Genomic DNA, 13,926 nt, shown 5'->3' with positions numbered 1-13,926 from the left:
TAGGTGACCTTTTTCTCTCTAGCTGCCTTTAACACTCTTTCCTTGTCCTTGATCTTTGCCATTTTAATTATTATGTGTCTTGGTGTTGCCCTTCTTGGATCCTTTCTGTTGGGGGTTCTGTGTATTTCCGTGGTCTGTTTGATTACTTCCTCCCCCAGTGTGGGGAAGTTTTCAGCAATTATTTCTTCTAAGATACTTTCCATCTCTTTGCCTCTCTCTTCTTCTTCTGGGACCCCTATAATACGGATATTGCTCCTTTTAGATTGGTCACACAGTTCTCTTAACATTGTTTCATTCCTGGAGATCCTTTTGTCTCTCTCTATGTCAGCTTCTATGCGTTCCTGTTCTCTGATTTCAATTCCATCAATGGCCTCTTGCATTCTATCCATTCTGCTTATAAACCCTTCCAGAGTTTGTTTCATTTCTGCGATCTCCTTTCTGGCATCTGTGATCTCTTTCCGGACTTCATCCCATTTTTCTTGCGTATTTCTCTGCATCTCTGTCAGCATGTTTATGATTCTTATTTTGAATTCTTTGTCAGGAAGACTGGTTAGGTCTGTCTCCTTCTCTGGTGTTGTCTCTGTGATCTTTGTCTGCCTGTAGCTTTGCCTTTTCATGGTGATAGGAATAGTCTGCAGAACTGGGACGAGTGACGGCTGGAAGGACTTCCTTTCTTGTTGGTTTGTGGCCCTCCTCTCCTGGGAGAACAGCGGCCTCTAGTGGCTTGTGCTGCGCAGCTGCGCGCAGACAGGGTTTCTGCTTCCTGCCCGGCTGCTATGGAGTTAATCTCCGCTGTTGCTGTGGGCGTGGCCTGGCTCGGGCAGCTACTCCAAAATGGTGGAGTCGCGTTGGAGCAGGAGCTGCTCGGAGGCTATTTATCTCCGTAAGGGGCCTCCCTGCTCCCTGCAGCCCAGGGGTTAGGGTGCCCAGAGATCCCGGATTCCCTACCTCTGGATTAAGTGGCCCGCCCTGCCCCTTTAAGACTTCCAAAAAGCACCCGCCAAAACAAAACAACGACCACAAAAAAAACAAGAAAAAAAAATTTTTTAATAAAAAAAAAAAAAAAAAAATTTTTTTAATTAAAAAAAAAAAAGGTGGTCGTTCGTTTTTCTTTATTCTCCGGTGTCAGCCTCAGGCCTCTGCTCACCGGTCTTTCTGCCCTGTTTCCCTAATATTGGGGTCCCTGTCCCTTTAAGACTTCCAAAAAGCGCTCGCCAAAACAAAGCAGCAAAAAAGCAAAAAAAAAAAAAAAAAATGGTCGCGCGCTTTTCTTATGTCCTCTGTGGCCCAGCCTCCAGTGCCTGCTCACTGTTCTTGCTGCCCTGTTTTCCCAGTATTGAGGGCCCTGCACTCTGGCCCGGATGGCGGTGGCTGGGTGTTCGGCAGCCCTGGGCTCCGTCTCCCTCCCGCTCTGCCTGCTCTTCTCCCGCCGGGAGCTGGGGGGAGGGGCGCTCGGCTCCCGCGGGGCCGGGGCTTGTATCTTACCCCCTTCGCGAGGCGCTGGGTTCTCTCAGGTGTGGATGTGGTCTGGATATTGTCCTGTGTCCTCTGGTCTTTATTCTAGGAAGGGTTGTCTTTGTTATATTTTCATAGATATATGCTGTTTTGGGAGGAGATTTCCGCTGCTCTACTCACGCCGCCATCTTCCGCCCCCTCACCTTGAAGTTTTAGAAAAGGGATATTATATATGAGATATAACTCACAATAAATTTTCTTCAATTTACTAGGAATAACTGTGGACTAAGATATAAAGGATAGTAGTGTCTCCAGTTTAAAACTTCCATAACCCTGGAAGTACAAGAGATTGGGAAGCATCTTTCCCAATTATTTAGAAGAGAAATGTAGTTGATTGCCTTCATATAATGTTGTGCTTATAGAGATTATACCAGTACCTTCTAAAGACATTTTCAAATCTTCAAGATACTGTCATTCTTCCCCATCACCTAAATACAAAATGATTAATCAAGCCTAGAAACTAAAAAGCATGTATAATAGTAACACACTTAATAAAATTATCTGGTTCTTTTTCCAGAAATAAATAATTTGGGGGAATAGAAAATTATGTATAATTTTTAATACCACAAAATTTCATTACATAATATATGGCTATTATTTGAAAAAGAATTGCATTAGAAAAGATGTGAGCTTTTAAATAGAAAATTTCTCAAACTATTAGTTATATCTTATCTCATAATATATTAGGGCCCAGATGCAGAAACTTAATTTAAATGACCAGATGGACTCTGTCTAAATCAATAGAATTAGATAATTGAATTTTCAGCACAAGTTTTAGTTGAAAGTGATTGAATTCTCAACACAAGTTTTAAAAGAATTATTTTTCATGTAACTAGAATCCATACTTTTTTATTTTAATTACACTAAATGAAATAATTGAAGCAACTAACCATTAGAAACTACTTCTGAAATATTCAAACTTTGATTTTCTGCTTTGGGAACTTGTATAGAGAACTGCTATAGCTACTTCTCAGTTAAGTAAGGGAAGAGGCAGTCAATAGTTCAAATAGTTTAAATTGACACTTCCAATGTCTACAAAGCTGTTTCACAATTAATATGGCAGAGTAGTTGATGCAGAAACACTCTACCTCCCTTCAACTCACATGAAAATGTTAGATGAAATGGAAAACCATTTTGGGACATAAATTTATCCTGAGTCCATCTGGCCACTTGAATAAAATAAAAAACCTGTCAGCACTTACTCACATGTGGACTTACATTGAAATATATATAAATACGTCATACAGTATCCTATATTGTGAACTGTCTATATACAATGGTTAAGGGAGAATTCTGAAACTTTGTAATACGTGTTACATTTTAATAATCTTTGTGGTATTCACATTACAGTCATGAAGTACTGCAAACTAGGTGATAAACTTAAGTCCTAAAAGTGGAATGAATCACTTTGAGATGGCTGCTTTGTCAGCTTGATATTACTTAATTGAAAATTTGTCCAACCTGATACTGTTATATTAGTGTGCAGTATCTGTGTATGGTATTCCTGTCTGCCTCAGAGGAGTGTTGCACAGAGACTGGTGTTAAATTTCTATGCACAGTGTTAATGAGGTTTTAATATATTGAAAATATATGCACTGGTAGATCTCTAACGTACAAATGTCTTACTGAAAAACTGGCCTCAACTCCTCAATCTCCACCTCTAAAACACCTGATTAAAAAAAAAATTACTTGGCCTTTTTAGCAAATCCATGTTCAGTTTTAGAGGAATGAGAGTACAGGCATACCTCTGAGTTACTGCACAGTCAGTGACAGATCACCACCATAAAGCATGTGTCACAGTAAGGCAGGTCACATGGATTTTTTGGTATTCCAATGCATATAAAAGTTGTGTTTATTTTATTGTCTTTTATAAAGTGTACAAAACAATAGCATTATGTCTTAAGAAACAATATATATATATCTTAATTTAAAATCCTTTATGGCTTAAAAGTTCTAACCGTCACCTGAGCTTTCAGCAAGTTGAGATCTTTTTGCTATTAAAGGATCTTACCTCGATGTTAATGGCTGCTGACTATCAAGGTGGTAATTGCTGCAAGTTAGGGTGGCTGTGGACATTTCTTAAAATAAGACGACAATGACGTTTTCCACATCGGTTGTCTCTTCTGTTCATGAATGATGTCTTTATAGCAAAATTGGGGTCAATCCTCTCAAACCCTGCTGCTGCTTTATCAGCTAAGTTCATGTAATTCTAAAAACTTTCTTGTCATTTCAGCAGTCTTCCCAGCATCTTCACCAGGAGTAGATTCCATCTTAAGAAACCACTCTCTTTGCTCATCCGTAAGAAGCAATTCCCCATGCATTAAAGTTGTATCATGAGATTATAGTGATTCAGTCACATCTTCAGGCTCTGCTTCTTATTCTAGTTCCCTTGCCATTTCTACCACAGTTGCAGTTACTTCCTCCACTGAAGTCTTGAACCCTTCAAAGTCATCCATGAGGGTTGGAATCCTCTTCCAAAATCCTGTTAATGTTGGTATTTTGATCATTTCTCATGAAGCATTAATGTTCTTAAGGACATCTAGAATGGTGTATCCTTTCCAGAACGTATTTTATTTATTTTGCCCAGATCCATCAGAGGAATCACTATCTGTGACAGCTAAAGCCTTCAAAATGTATTTCTTCAAAATTAGCACTTGATTATGGATATTACTCCTTGATCCATGGGCTGCAGAATGGATATTGTGTTAGAAGCCATGAAAACAGCATTCGTCTCATTGTACATCTCCATCAGAGCTCTTGGGTGACCAAGTGCCTTGTCATGAAGCAGTAACATTTTGAAAGGAATCTTTTTTTTGCTGAGCAGTAGGTCTCACCAGTGGGCTACATACCCATTAAGTCATGTCAACAGATGTGTTGTCATCCAAGCTTTGTTGTTCTATTTAGAGAGCACAGGCAGAATAGATTTAGCATCATTCTTAAGAGCCATAGGATTTTTGGAATGGTAAATGAGCACCAGCTCCAATTTGAAGTCACCAGCTGTATTAGCCCCTAACAAGAGAGTTGGCCTGTTTTGAAACTTTGAAGCCAGGTTGACTTCTCTCAAGCAATAAAGTCCTAGATGACATCCTCTTCCAATAAAAGGCTGTTTGCTGTACACTGGAAATCTGTTGTTTAGTGTGGCCCCCTTCATGAATTCTCTTAGCTAGATCTCTGGATAACCTTCTGTGGCTTCTCCATCAGCACTTGCTGCTCACCTTGTGCTTTGATGTTGTGGAGAAGCTTCTTTCCTTAAACCTCCTGAACCACCTCTGCTAGCTTCCAACTTTTTCTCTGCATCTTCCTCACCTCTCTCAGCTCTCATAGAATTGAAGAGAGCTGGGGCCTTGCTCCCAATCAGACTTCAGCTTAAGGGAATGCTGTGGCTGGTTTGCTCTTCTATCCAGACCACTAAAACCTTCTCCATCTCAGCAATAAGGCCACTTCCCTTTCGTATCTTTTGTGTGTTCACTGGAGGAGCACTTTTAATTTCCTTCAAGAACTTTCCCTTTGCATTCACAACTTGGCTAACTGTTGGCACAAGAGACCTAGCTTTTGGCCTATCTCAGCTTTTCACATGCCTTCCTCACTGAGCTTAAATCATTTTTAGCTTTTGATTTAAAATAAGAAATGTGTGACTCTTCCTTTCATTTGAATACTCACAGGCCACTGTAGGGTTATTAGTTGGCCTAATTTCAATATTGTTGTGTCTCAGAGAATAGGGAGGCCCCAAAAGAGGGAGAGAGACAGGGGGACACCAGTCAGTGCAACAGTCAGAACACACACATTTATTAAGTTCTCCACCTTATACGGGCACAGTTCATGGCCCCCAAAACAATTAAAATAGTAACATCAAAGATCACTGATCACAGATCACCATAACAAACATAATAATGATGAAAAAGTTTGAAACATTGCGAGAATTGCCAGAATGTGACACAAAGACATGAAATGTCTTGGAACAGTGGTGTGGGGTTAACACAGGGTTGCCAAAAACCTTCAAATTGTAAAAACTTCAATGTCTGCAAAGCACAATAAAGTGAAGTGCAGTGAAACAAGGTACGCCTATAGCTGTACCAAAGCCAGAACTCTGGAGAACTGAGCCCAGAGAAGAATCTCAGGAGAGCCTTGTTTGTATGTGAGAAAAGTCACCCATTCCAAATTATAAACACTCCAAAAATTTGCCTGCATATTTTTAAAAACCACTTTTAACTCTCCCTGAAATTTCACTAATTAGTTAAGGATATTGTTTGAAAGTAAAAAGATTTCTGAAAGGTGAATTCATTCCCCCAGTTTATTTTCATCCTGAAACCAGCCTAAGATGAGCAATACTTCCGGAGCAGGAGTCTTAATTGCAGAATGGATGACAAGGAGTGATGGTTTGGCATTTCTGATCTTCATTTCACTCTGAAATGAGGCAATTCTCACAACAACCTGTAAGGTCATTACTATTATTAGCTGCCATTTACAAGTGAGAAAACTGAGATACAGAGAGTTTAATTCACCCAAGGTCGTACAGCTAGGAGGCAGAAGGGCGGGGATATATATTCAAGCCTGTCTAATTCAAGCTCACACCATTGATCACTGTATCTTCAGGTCTCCTAAGTAAGTTTGAGTAAACATCTGACCAGGCCATTTGGAGGGCACCGCAAGGAGTAATGAGGCCTAGCTTCCAGTTACATGTATTCCTGCCCCTTCACGGGGATGGAGAGTGGGGACTGTCAGCGCTGTATGGAGCAAAGCAGAAAGTTTAAAACTGCAAACTAGTAAAGCTGGAAGGGAGCTCAGTGACCTGTATAAACAGTATAGAAATGTTATGTGACCTCTTTTTAGGAAAGAAGTCAAGGGACTGAGAGATTAAATGACTTGCTAAAATCACACATCTGTTAAAGAGATACCTAGTTAGTCCCAGAATAAAAAAACAGACTTCTTTTGACACATAAGACTTGAAATGTCTACCAAAGACCAAAAAGAGGAGATGGAGGCTCTGTTTTGCATAGTCGCTTCTGTTTGAAGAGGAAGAGCTGGGCCTGTCTGACCATTTCTGCTAGACCCAGCTCATCCTTCCCTCATGGATAACCATTCTGTGTCCAGCTGCAGAGCTAGCCAATAGGAACTGGCATATTTTATTGAGCCAATAGGAACTGGCATATTTTATTGAGGCCAAATAAAATTTTTAATTACAAAATCCATTCTAATGTATCTCTAATGGCTATGTAGATGGAATCAAATAATAATATAATAATAGTATTATTAGATGGTTAAATAATGACAAGTAATATTTGGCTGCCTGTATTGTGGTCCTGAAGTTCTGGGCCTGCTCCCACTTTTTCATCTTGGGAATGACGTGCATTCCCATCAGTAAGAGCAGCTCACTGCGTAAATGAGTCACAGGTTCTTTAGCGAGGTAAGTGTTAGTTTTAAAGCCCTCTTCCAACAAGTGAATGTTGTGTTAAGTAATCACTGAATTATGATACTGCTATGAAGAATTCCTGGCCACAGATATAGTACATTTCATGAGATCTGGGGAAATATGTTTGGTGGGAATTGACTGACCTTTACATAGTTCTCTTTAAACTGAAATATGAGAAATAAGGAGAAAAAGATCTATTTTAAATAGAAGAATACTTTGTGTGGTGGGTATCAATATGACATAAGAAAAATCGCAATTGAGAAAGGTGCTCAGTGATTTGTTAGAGTAAATAACAGAAGCTGAATACCACAGGAGAAGTCCTATGGGGTAGTAAACAAGGAAAACCTGAAAAGGAAGGGGAGGCAGGGGCAAGAGGGACAAGTGAACTATCCCCAAGACTTTGCTCAAACTTAACACCATCTTGCTGAGCACCACTCTGAACTGTCCTCTCCCACCACTTGTGATTCCCCTCCTGAACTCCCTTACTGTCCTGTACTCTTTCCATAACACTGGCCATCTTTTAACTTCCTTCATAATGTACTCATTTCTTATGTTTGTTGTTTGCTGACTGTCTCCTCCTGCTAGAACTTGAACCTCAAGGGCACAACGACCTTTGATTTGTGTACTAATACATCTGAGGTACTTAGAGTTATAGGCATGTAAAAGTGTTTGTTAAATAAATGAAATATCTGAAAGGCTATCTCATAGAAGAAGAATTAAACTTTTTGCCTGAATACCTGAAAGGCACAAACTGAGAATATATTGAAATTATAATTATACTATTTTGGCTGAATAATTACACTTAAAGGAAGCAGAAGAGGCTTAAATATATAATGATGACAGTAGACTAAAAACTGACTTGATTCTAAGCTTTAAAAAGTGAGAGGGGAGAACAATAAGAAACCATTGTAGGCTAAGCGAGGAGCTTCTGATTACTACATATTTTAAAAGACCTAAGAATGGAGGAGAAGTAGAGGGAATACAAAGAAAGATGCTAATAAATTATAAAATGAAGTGGTGTAGACCTCCAAGTATAATACCAGAAAGACTAAAAGTCCAAATAACCCATACTTTTAATACAGGTAGAGGCACAAGGAACAAAAGAGAGAGGGGAAACAGAAAGTTGTGGAAGAAAGTATTATCTTTGTTTTATATATTCCAAGACTACCCTATGGAAGAGGACTTTTTCTGTACCATTACAGAAAGCACAAATAGAACTAATTTTGGAAGGCTGTTTTTGACATCATAGGAATAATTATTTAATAACTAACACTGCAATTCTCCATCATTGGAAGTCTTTGAGACTTCTGATAGAAATTCTGCACTGCATAGAATGTTAAACTGTACCTATCACTTCAACTGTATCATGGAATTTTACTGGGCTTGTGGTTGGTATGAAGGTCCTGAAGTTTGAGTTCTAGAAGAAAATTAAAGGAGATTCTTTTAAATTGAAAAAGACATTTATGCAAAGGATTTATTCCTCTCCTGCTCCCCACATATATGTACCTCTTATTTTCTTTAATGTCACTAGATTCCTCCCATAAAATTCAGAATGCTCATATTTGCCCATGGACTTTTGCATTATGGAGATGCAGCACACAGAGCCTTTCCATCTGGCCTTTCCAGAGTGGCAGGCTGCTTCCCCTTTCTTTTTCTACTCTAAGTTCTACTCCTTTCACTAAAATTGGCATTTCAAGGCCAGTGACAATTGGTACAACCTGAAGCAATATGTTCTGATATTTTACTAACATGAAAGAAGCGCAGTTCAATTAGGTATGGACAAAATGCAGCTCTGACATAGAGCTTCTTTGGATTAGGAGTAAATTGACTGACTTAGCAATCGCAGGTCTGTTGAAATAAAACTTCCATTATAGGCTTTAGGACTCAAGAAATGTTTCCTCTGGATGTTCAACATCACACAATATAAAATGAGGAACTAGATTTCAAGCTAGTTCAAAACTGGAAGCTCACAGTGAAATTCTATTTTATTACATTAACTCAACAAGATTACATGTCTCCTAAGCATTAGGCACTGAGTAGGGAAAGTGTGCATTAGTGAATAAAACAGATTTTTTTTTTTAACAGATGATCAGTTAAGTAGGGTTGGGGAGAGAATAAAATATAAACAAATAGATATACTTGGAAACAATATTATGAAGAAAAAGACAAGGATACCATGCTAGAGAATAAAAATGACCTCCTACTTTGGACTGGATGAGCAGAAAGGTCTTTTAGGCTGAGTCCTAAGAAATGAGAAGTCAGCTATGACAAAAGGCCATGAAGCAGAAAAGAATTTGGCCTGTTTGAGGGGTGGACCCATGTGGTCTTAGCCTGGTGATCAGTGGCAAGTGTGGCTTGTGATAAGGCAGGAGAGACATGCAGGTCCTTGTAAGCCATGCTGTATGTTTGTATTGTACTGTAATTGCAGTGAGAGGACATCAAAGGGCTTATGCAGTGTTATACTGCAGTTCAGAGTATTGATGACAGAATCAGAGGACCTGATTCACATTCTGGGTTGCTACTTGTTGCTACTTATGACACTGGACAAATTATAACATTGTATATCAGACAAATTATAACATTGTATATCAGGCTTAAATTTTGGTTTCTTGGTAACCTATGTGACCTTGGACTTACCCTCATTATTCCTCAGTTTTCTCATTTATAAAATGAGGATATTAATAATAATATCTCCCTCATAGGGTTGTGTGTTTATTAAATGAGTTGATGTGCTTGTTTGTAAAGTTCAGGAAAAGGCCTGGCATATAGTAAGAGGGACATGTGCTAGACTATTCCACCAGAGTATGAGCTCCATGAGATCTTTGTATATTTTTGTTCACTGCTGTAGCCTAGTGACTAGAATAGTCCCTGGCATGTGGTAGGTATTCAACGTATATTTACTGAATGAGTATGCCTCACTTTTATTGTCTGTAAAATGAGAATAATGAGAGTAGCTACTTTATAGAGGTTTTTTTTTTGAAGGCTAAATGAAGTAATGTATATGAAGAACATAACATTAGCTATTACCATCATATTATTATTAAATATAAGGGGTCATAATTAATATTAGACTCCAAATATTTGGTTTCTCCCTGTATTGCCTAGCTATTCTGCTTTTACAACTTATGACTTTGATCTTTAGTTTTTACCCTTCATTTCTCAATCAAATCAGCACTATTTTTTAGCCTAATCAATAAATTAATTTGCTTACTTCTGTGTACATTTTCTGTCATAACATAAAGACAAATTTATCATGAATCTCATTACAGAAATAATGAAAATGCTGATCATTTTAATCTTCCTTTTTCATCTTATCATATCCTAAACATTTTTTGACTTCTCTAACCTTTGTGCAGATTTTGCATTGACCAGCTGCTAAAGTGTAACATCTGCTATTTGCTTTCAAAATCTGCTGATCAAACACAAAAAAATACTTCTGAAAAGTGAAGTCACAAAAGCTTACAATTTATTTGTACCATATTGGCATTAAGCTGGGGATGGGAACAAATATTGTATTTTGGAGTTCATATTCAGGTCAAGAGTAATTGCCCAAAACTTTTAAATACTTTAAGCAATTTGAAGTCAGTGCAAAAATGTTGAGTACATGGATTTTATTTCCCATTACATAAATGCAAAGATATTTTGTTACAGAAATATATATATACTTTTTGTACTTGTAGATATATATACTTCCCAGAGTAACTTTTCTCCTCTTCCCTTCACTTTGTTAGTAGTTTGCATTCTTATCCTCCTAACCCACATCATCTTTAGCATAGAAAAGGGCCAGATACAACTGTGTTCCTGATTGAACTGATCTGAGGTCTAGCCACCATTTAAATACAACGTTTTTCTGTATCCACTTAAGTGACCAAGCCTCTATTTCAGGAATAAATTAATATACTTTAAAATTTTGGTGGTTTTTTCTTTTTGAGAAACTATTACCAAAACTGATATATAAATGACATGTAACTTTCCAGCCCTGTTAAGAATTGACCAGCTGAAAAGCATATATGGCTATGTAATAGTCTGACAAAAAAGGCAAATGCAGATTTACATCCATATATAATTTTTTTAAATTATGGCCTTAAAGATTTATTTTTAATATTTATTTAATTTTGAACCAAATAATTTACTGTACAGTAAATATTATATCTATCATCTGTTTTTGTGTAAGTATATATGATGTGACACACCTGTGATATAGTATACAGGGCACTGAACCTGAAATCAGACAATCTGAATTTGAGTCCTGCTCTGCCACTTTCTAATTAAGCAAGTAATTTAATACTACTGAGTCTTAACTCTTCTATGAAGAAGAAATAATGATGACACTCTCAGGATTGATATAAGAACTAAGTGACATAATTAGTATGATATGTTCCATATTCATCAAATAGAATGCTATGATAGTATATGCAAACTATCTATGTATCTTTTCTTCAAAAGATGATTTTCATATTAATTGGTAGAATCTATTTTCAAGGCCACATTTTGTTTTTACAAGGCAATTTATTGTGTTTATTTGTGACTCACCTTTTTTTGCTGGTTATTGGTGGATGAATAAGAAAGTTATAAATAATTCGAATACTGGATTATGCTGACTCTGAAATTATACTTAGTTTTATATAATGAAGCTGTAGAGGGACCCAAAGCTACATCCAAAGTCATTTGAATGTATATTCTGATACAGAGGAGTGACATTCCAATCTTTTACCAGTTGTTTATTTTTTAATGTAATTTTTAAAATTCTTTTGGGGGTGGTAGTACTTATATCAGAATGGAATAAGAACTAATAAGTCACCTTGTTAAAAATATATAAACCAGAAATATTACTTATATAATATTTATTATACATAGGAAATCCATTGAGCATAGGACAAAAAAAAGTGGAATTCTAAATTTTCTCAGTAAATTCAGTGTATGTCACAAGTTATCATTCAAGACTAGAGATTTCTGACCATTATTGTGGTTTGTCTCTCTGCTATCTATGTGCCAAAATTATTCTTTTCCCTTAAAGCTTTCTTCCCTGAAATAAGATAATTTTCTTCTTCTCTAGTTCTCCCAGCTCCTTCCCATGCCATTCTTCTATCACTTGTCTCTATCTCTAAGATCCTAACTATAGGCAAAAGTACCAAAAAGTTTCCCAGGACAACCTTTTCTGAAACTGCAAGAGAGAAATGATGCTCATCTAGAAATCCATGCATCTGGACTATTCCAGACCAACCTTTGCTTGGTGCATAAAGCCAGGTTATTGACACAGAGAAGGCAGGGCCCCAGCAAGCCAGACGTGACCCCTGATTCAGCTCTTAATTCCTATCCTCATGCAATCACTAGTAGAAACCCAAGAGAGTCCCTTTCCAAGGGACCATCATTGTGATGTCCTGAGATGCCAAAGTAAAGCTTTTCCACACCAGCCAATTTATTTTTCAAAGATTTCCACTTCTCTTGATACTTTACTCTTGAACATAGCTTAGTACAAACATGCACATATGTGCGTGCACACACGCATACATATTTATGAAACAATACTATAGTTGATGCAATAACTACGTGGGCTACACTCTGATATTTTATTTCATTTTTTTTAGAATGCTGATCAAAACCTAGTAAGTTGTTTTCATGACTCACCAAAAATTTGTGACCCACAGTTAAAAATAAATAGACGACTTTCAATAATCCTTTCGGTTTCTAAAAGTCTGTAATTCTCCTTATTCTTAGAATGAAAATTTCATTTAATAAAAACATTTCCATTCCCTGAAAAAAAAATATGGAATTTAAAGTGCTCATAAATTTTCTGGTTTTATCTATGTTCTATTGAAATGCTGATGTTTGAGGAAAGTGAATAATGAATAGGAAATTAAACTGAGAGAGTTGTAGGAACATTGAGAAAGAACAAAAAAAAGCCTATCAGAAAAAACGGAAGCAAGAAACCTGCATGATCCTAAGTCTAAGCAACTAAAAGTTGTTACTATGTGATGGCACTATTATTTGTACTGAAAGTTTCCTGGTGTTCAGAAAGATTTTAGAGGATCATTACTTGAATGCATTTTAAGTAATGTCCAATGGCCAGTGTCATTAACAAACCTAGAAGACCCGGTGTGATCTGCCCCCTTCTCTGCCTCTTATATCTCTGACCTCCTTACCTTCCCACCCAGTGCCTCCACTCCAGCTACCCTGCCCTCTTTGCTGTGCCATAGACACAGGAACCTTTGCACTGGAGGTTCTCTTTGTCTCAAGCTCTCTTCCTCACATATATGAATGGCTAACTTCCTCAGCTTCTTCAAACCTCTGTTCAAATGTCAAATGAGCCCCTTTTAAAAAAAAACTGCAGACTGTCCCATACCCCTTAATTTTTTTACACTTGCACATATCCCACTTGTAACATATCATTGGCTGATTTATTGTGTCTCTCTTCCCCGACTAGAACTGCATGCAGCATGAGAGCAGGGATTTTTATCTGCTTTGAGCGCGACTGTGTCCTAAGTGTTTACGAAGGTACCTGGCATATACTAGTAGCTCAATCGATATTAATTGAATGAGTGTGTGTGAATCACCCAGTACATCAAGCAAATACCTGTACAAATATACTACTCAGAAAATATTTATTGTATGAAAGAACAATCTTAGATTGTAATTTACATTTTATGAAACATTCTTGAAATCCCCTTTATATATACCCAACAATTGAGCTGTGATATGATTAGGACTGGAATCATTGTACTGTCCCTTCCCATCCCGCTGGATAGGAAACAGAGGTTGTGTACAAAAAGTGCAGTAGTCTTCCAACTGCTATTAAATCAGAATATGGTTGCTTTACATTCTGGGACAGAGATTTGCAGTTTGCAGAATGCGACATGTTACTTCACTTATAAGCTGTTTTGTTGCTGGTATGTCTGTGTTGCTTCTAAATTTATGTTGAAAGTGTTACCTTTCATTTAGATGTTAAAGCCTTACACTGCATTCTTAGCAACAGGTAGCAGATTATTTCATGTGGACAAAGA

The 13,926-nt window shown here is 37.4% G+C and overlaps 1 protein-coding gene across 43 annotated transcripts in view; it reads left to right on the top strand.

The window, feature by feature from the left end:
* The window catches only part of RIMS2 (regulating synaptic membrane exocytosis 2), a 578,477-nt gene that overhangs the window by 534,373 nt on the left and 30,178 nt on the right, over window positions 1-13,926 (top strand). The window lies entirely within an intron of this gene.

This window comes from Manis pentadactyla, chromosome 3 (genome assembly GCF_030020395.1).
Source record: "Manis pentadactyla isolate mManPen7 chromosome 3, mManPen7.hap1, whole genome shotgun sequence".
NCBI lineage: Eukaryota > Metazoa > Chordata > Mammalia > Pholidota > Manidae > Manis > Manis pentadactyla.
The sequence above is the reverse complement of the archived record's forward strand: the minus strand, read 5'-3'. Positions and strand labels throughout refer to the sequence as shown.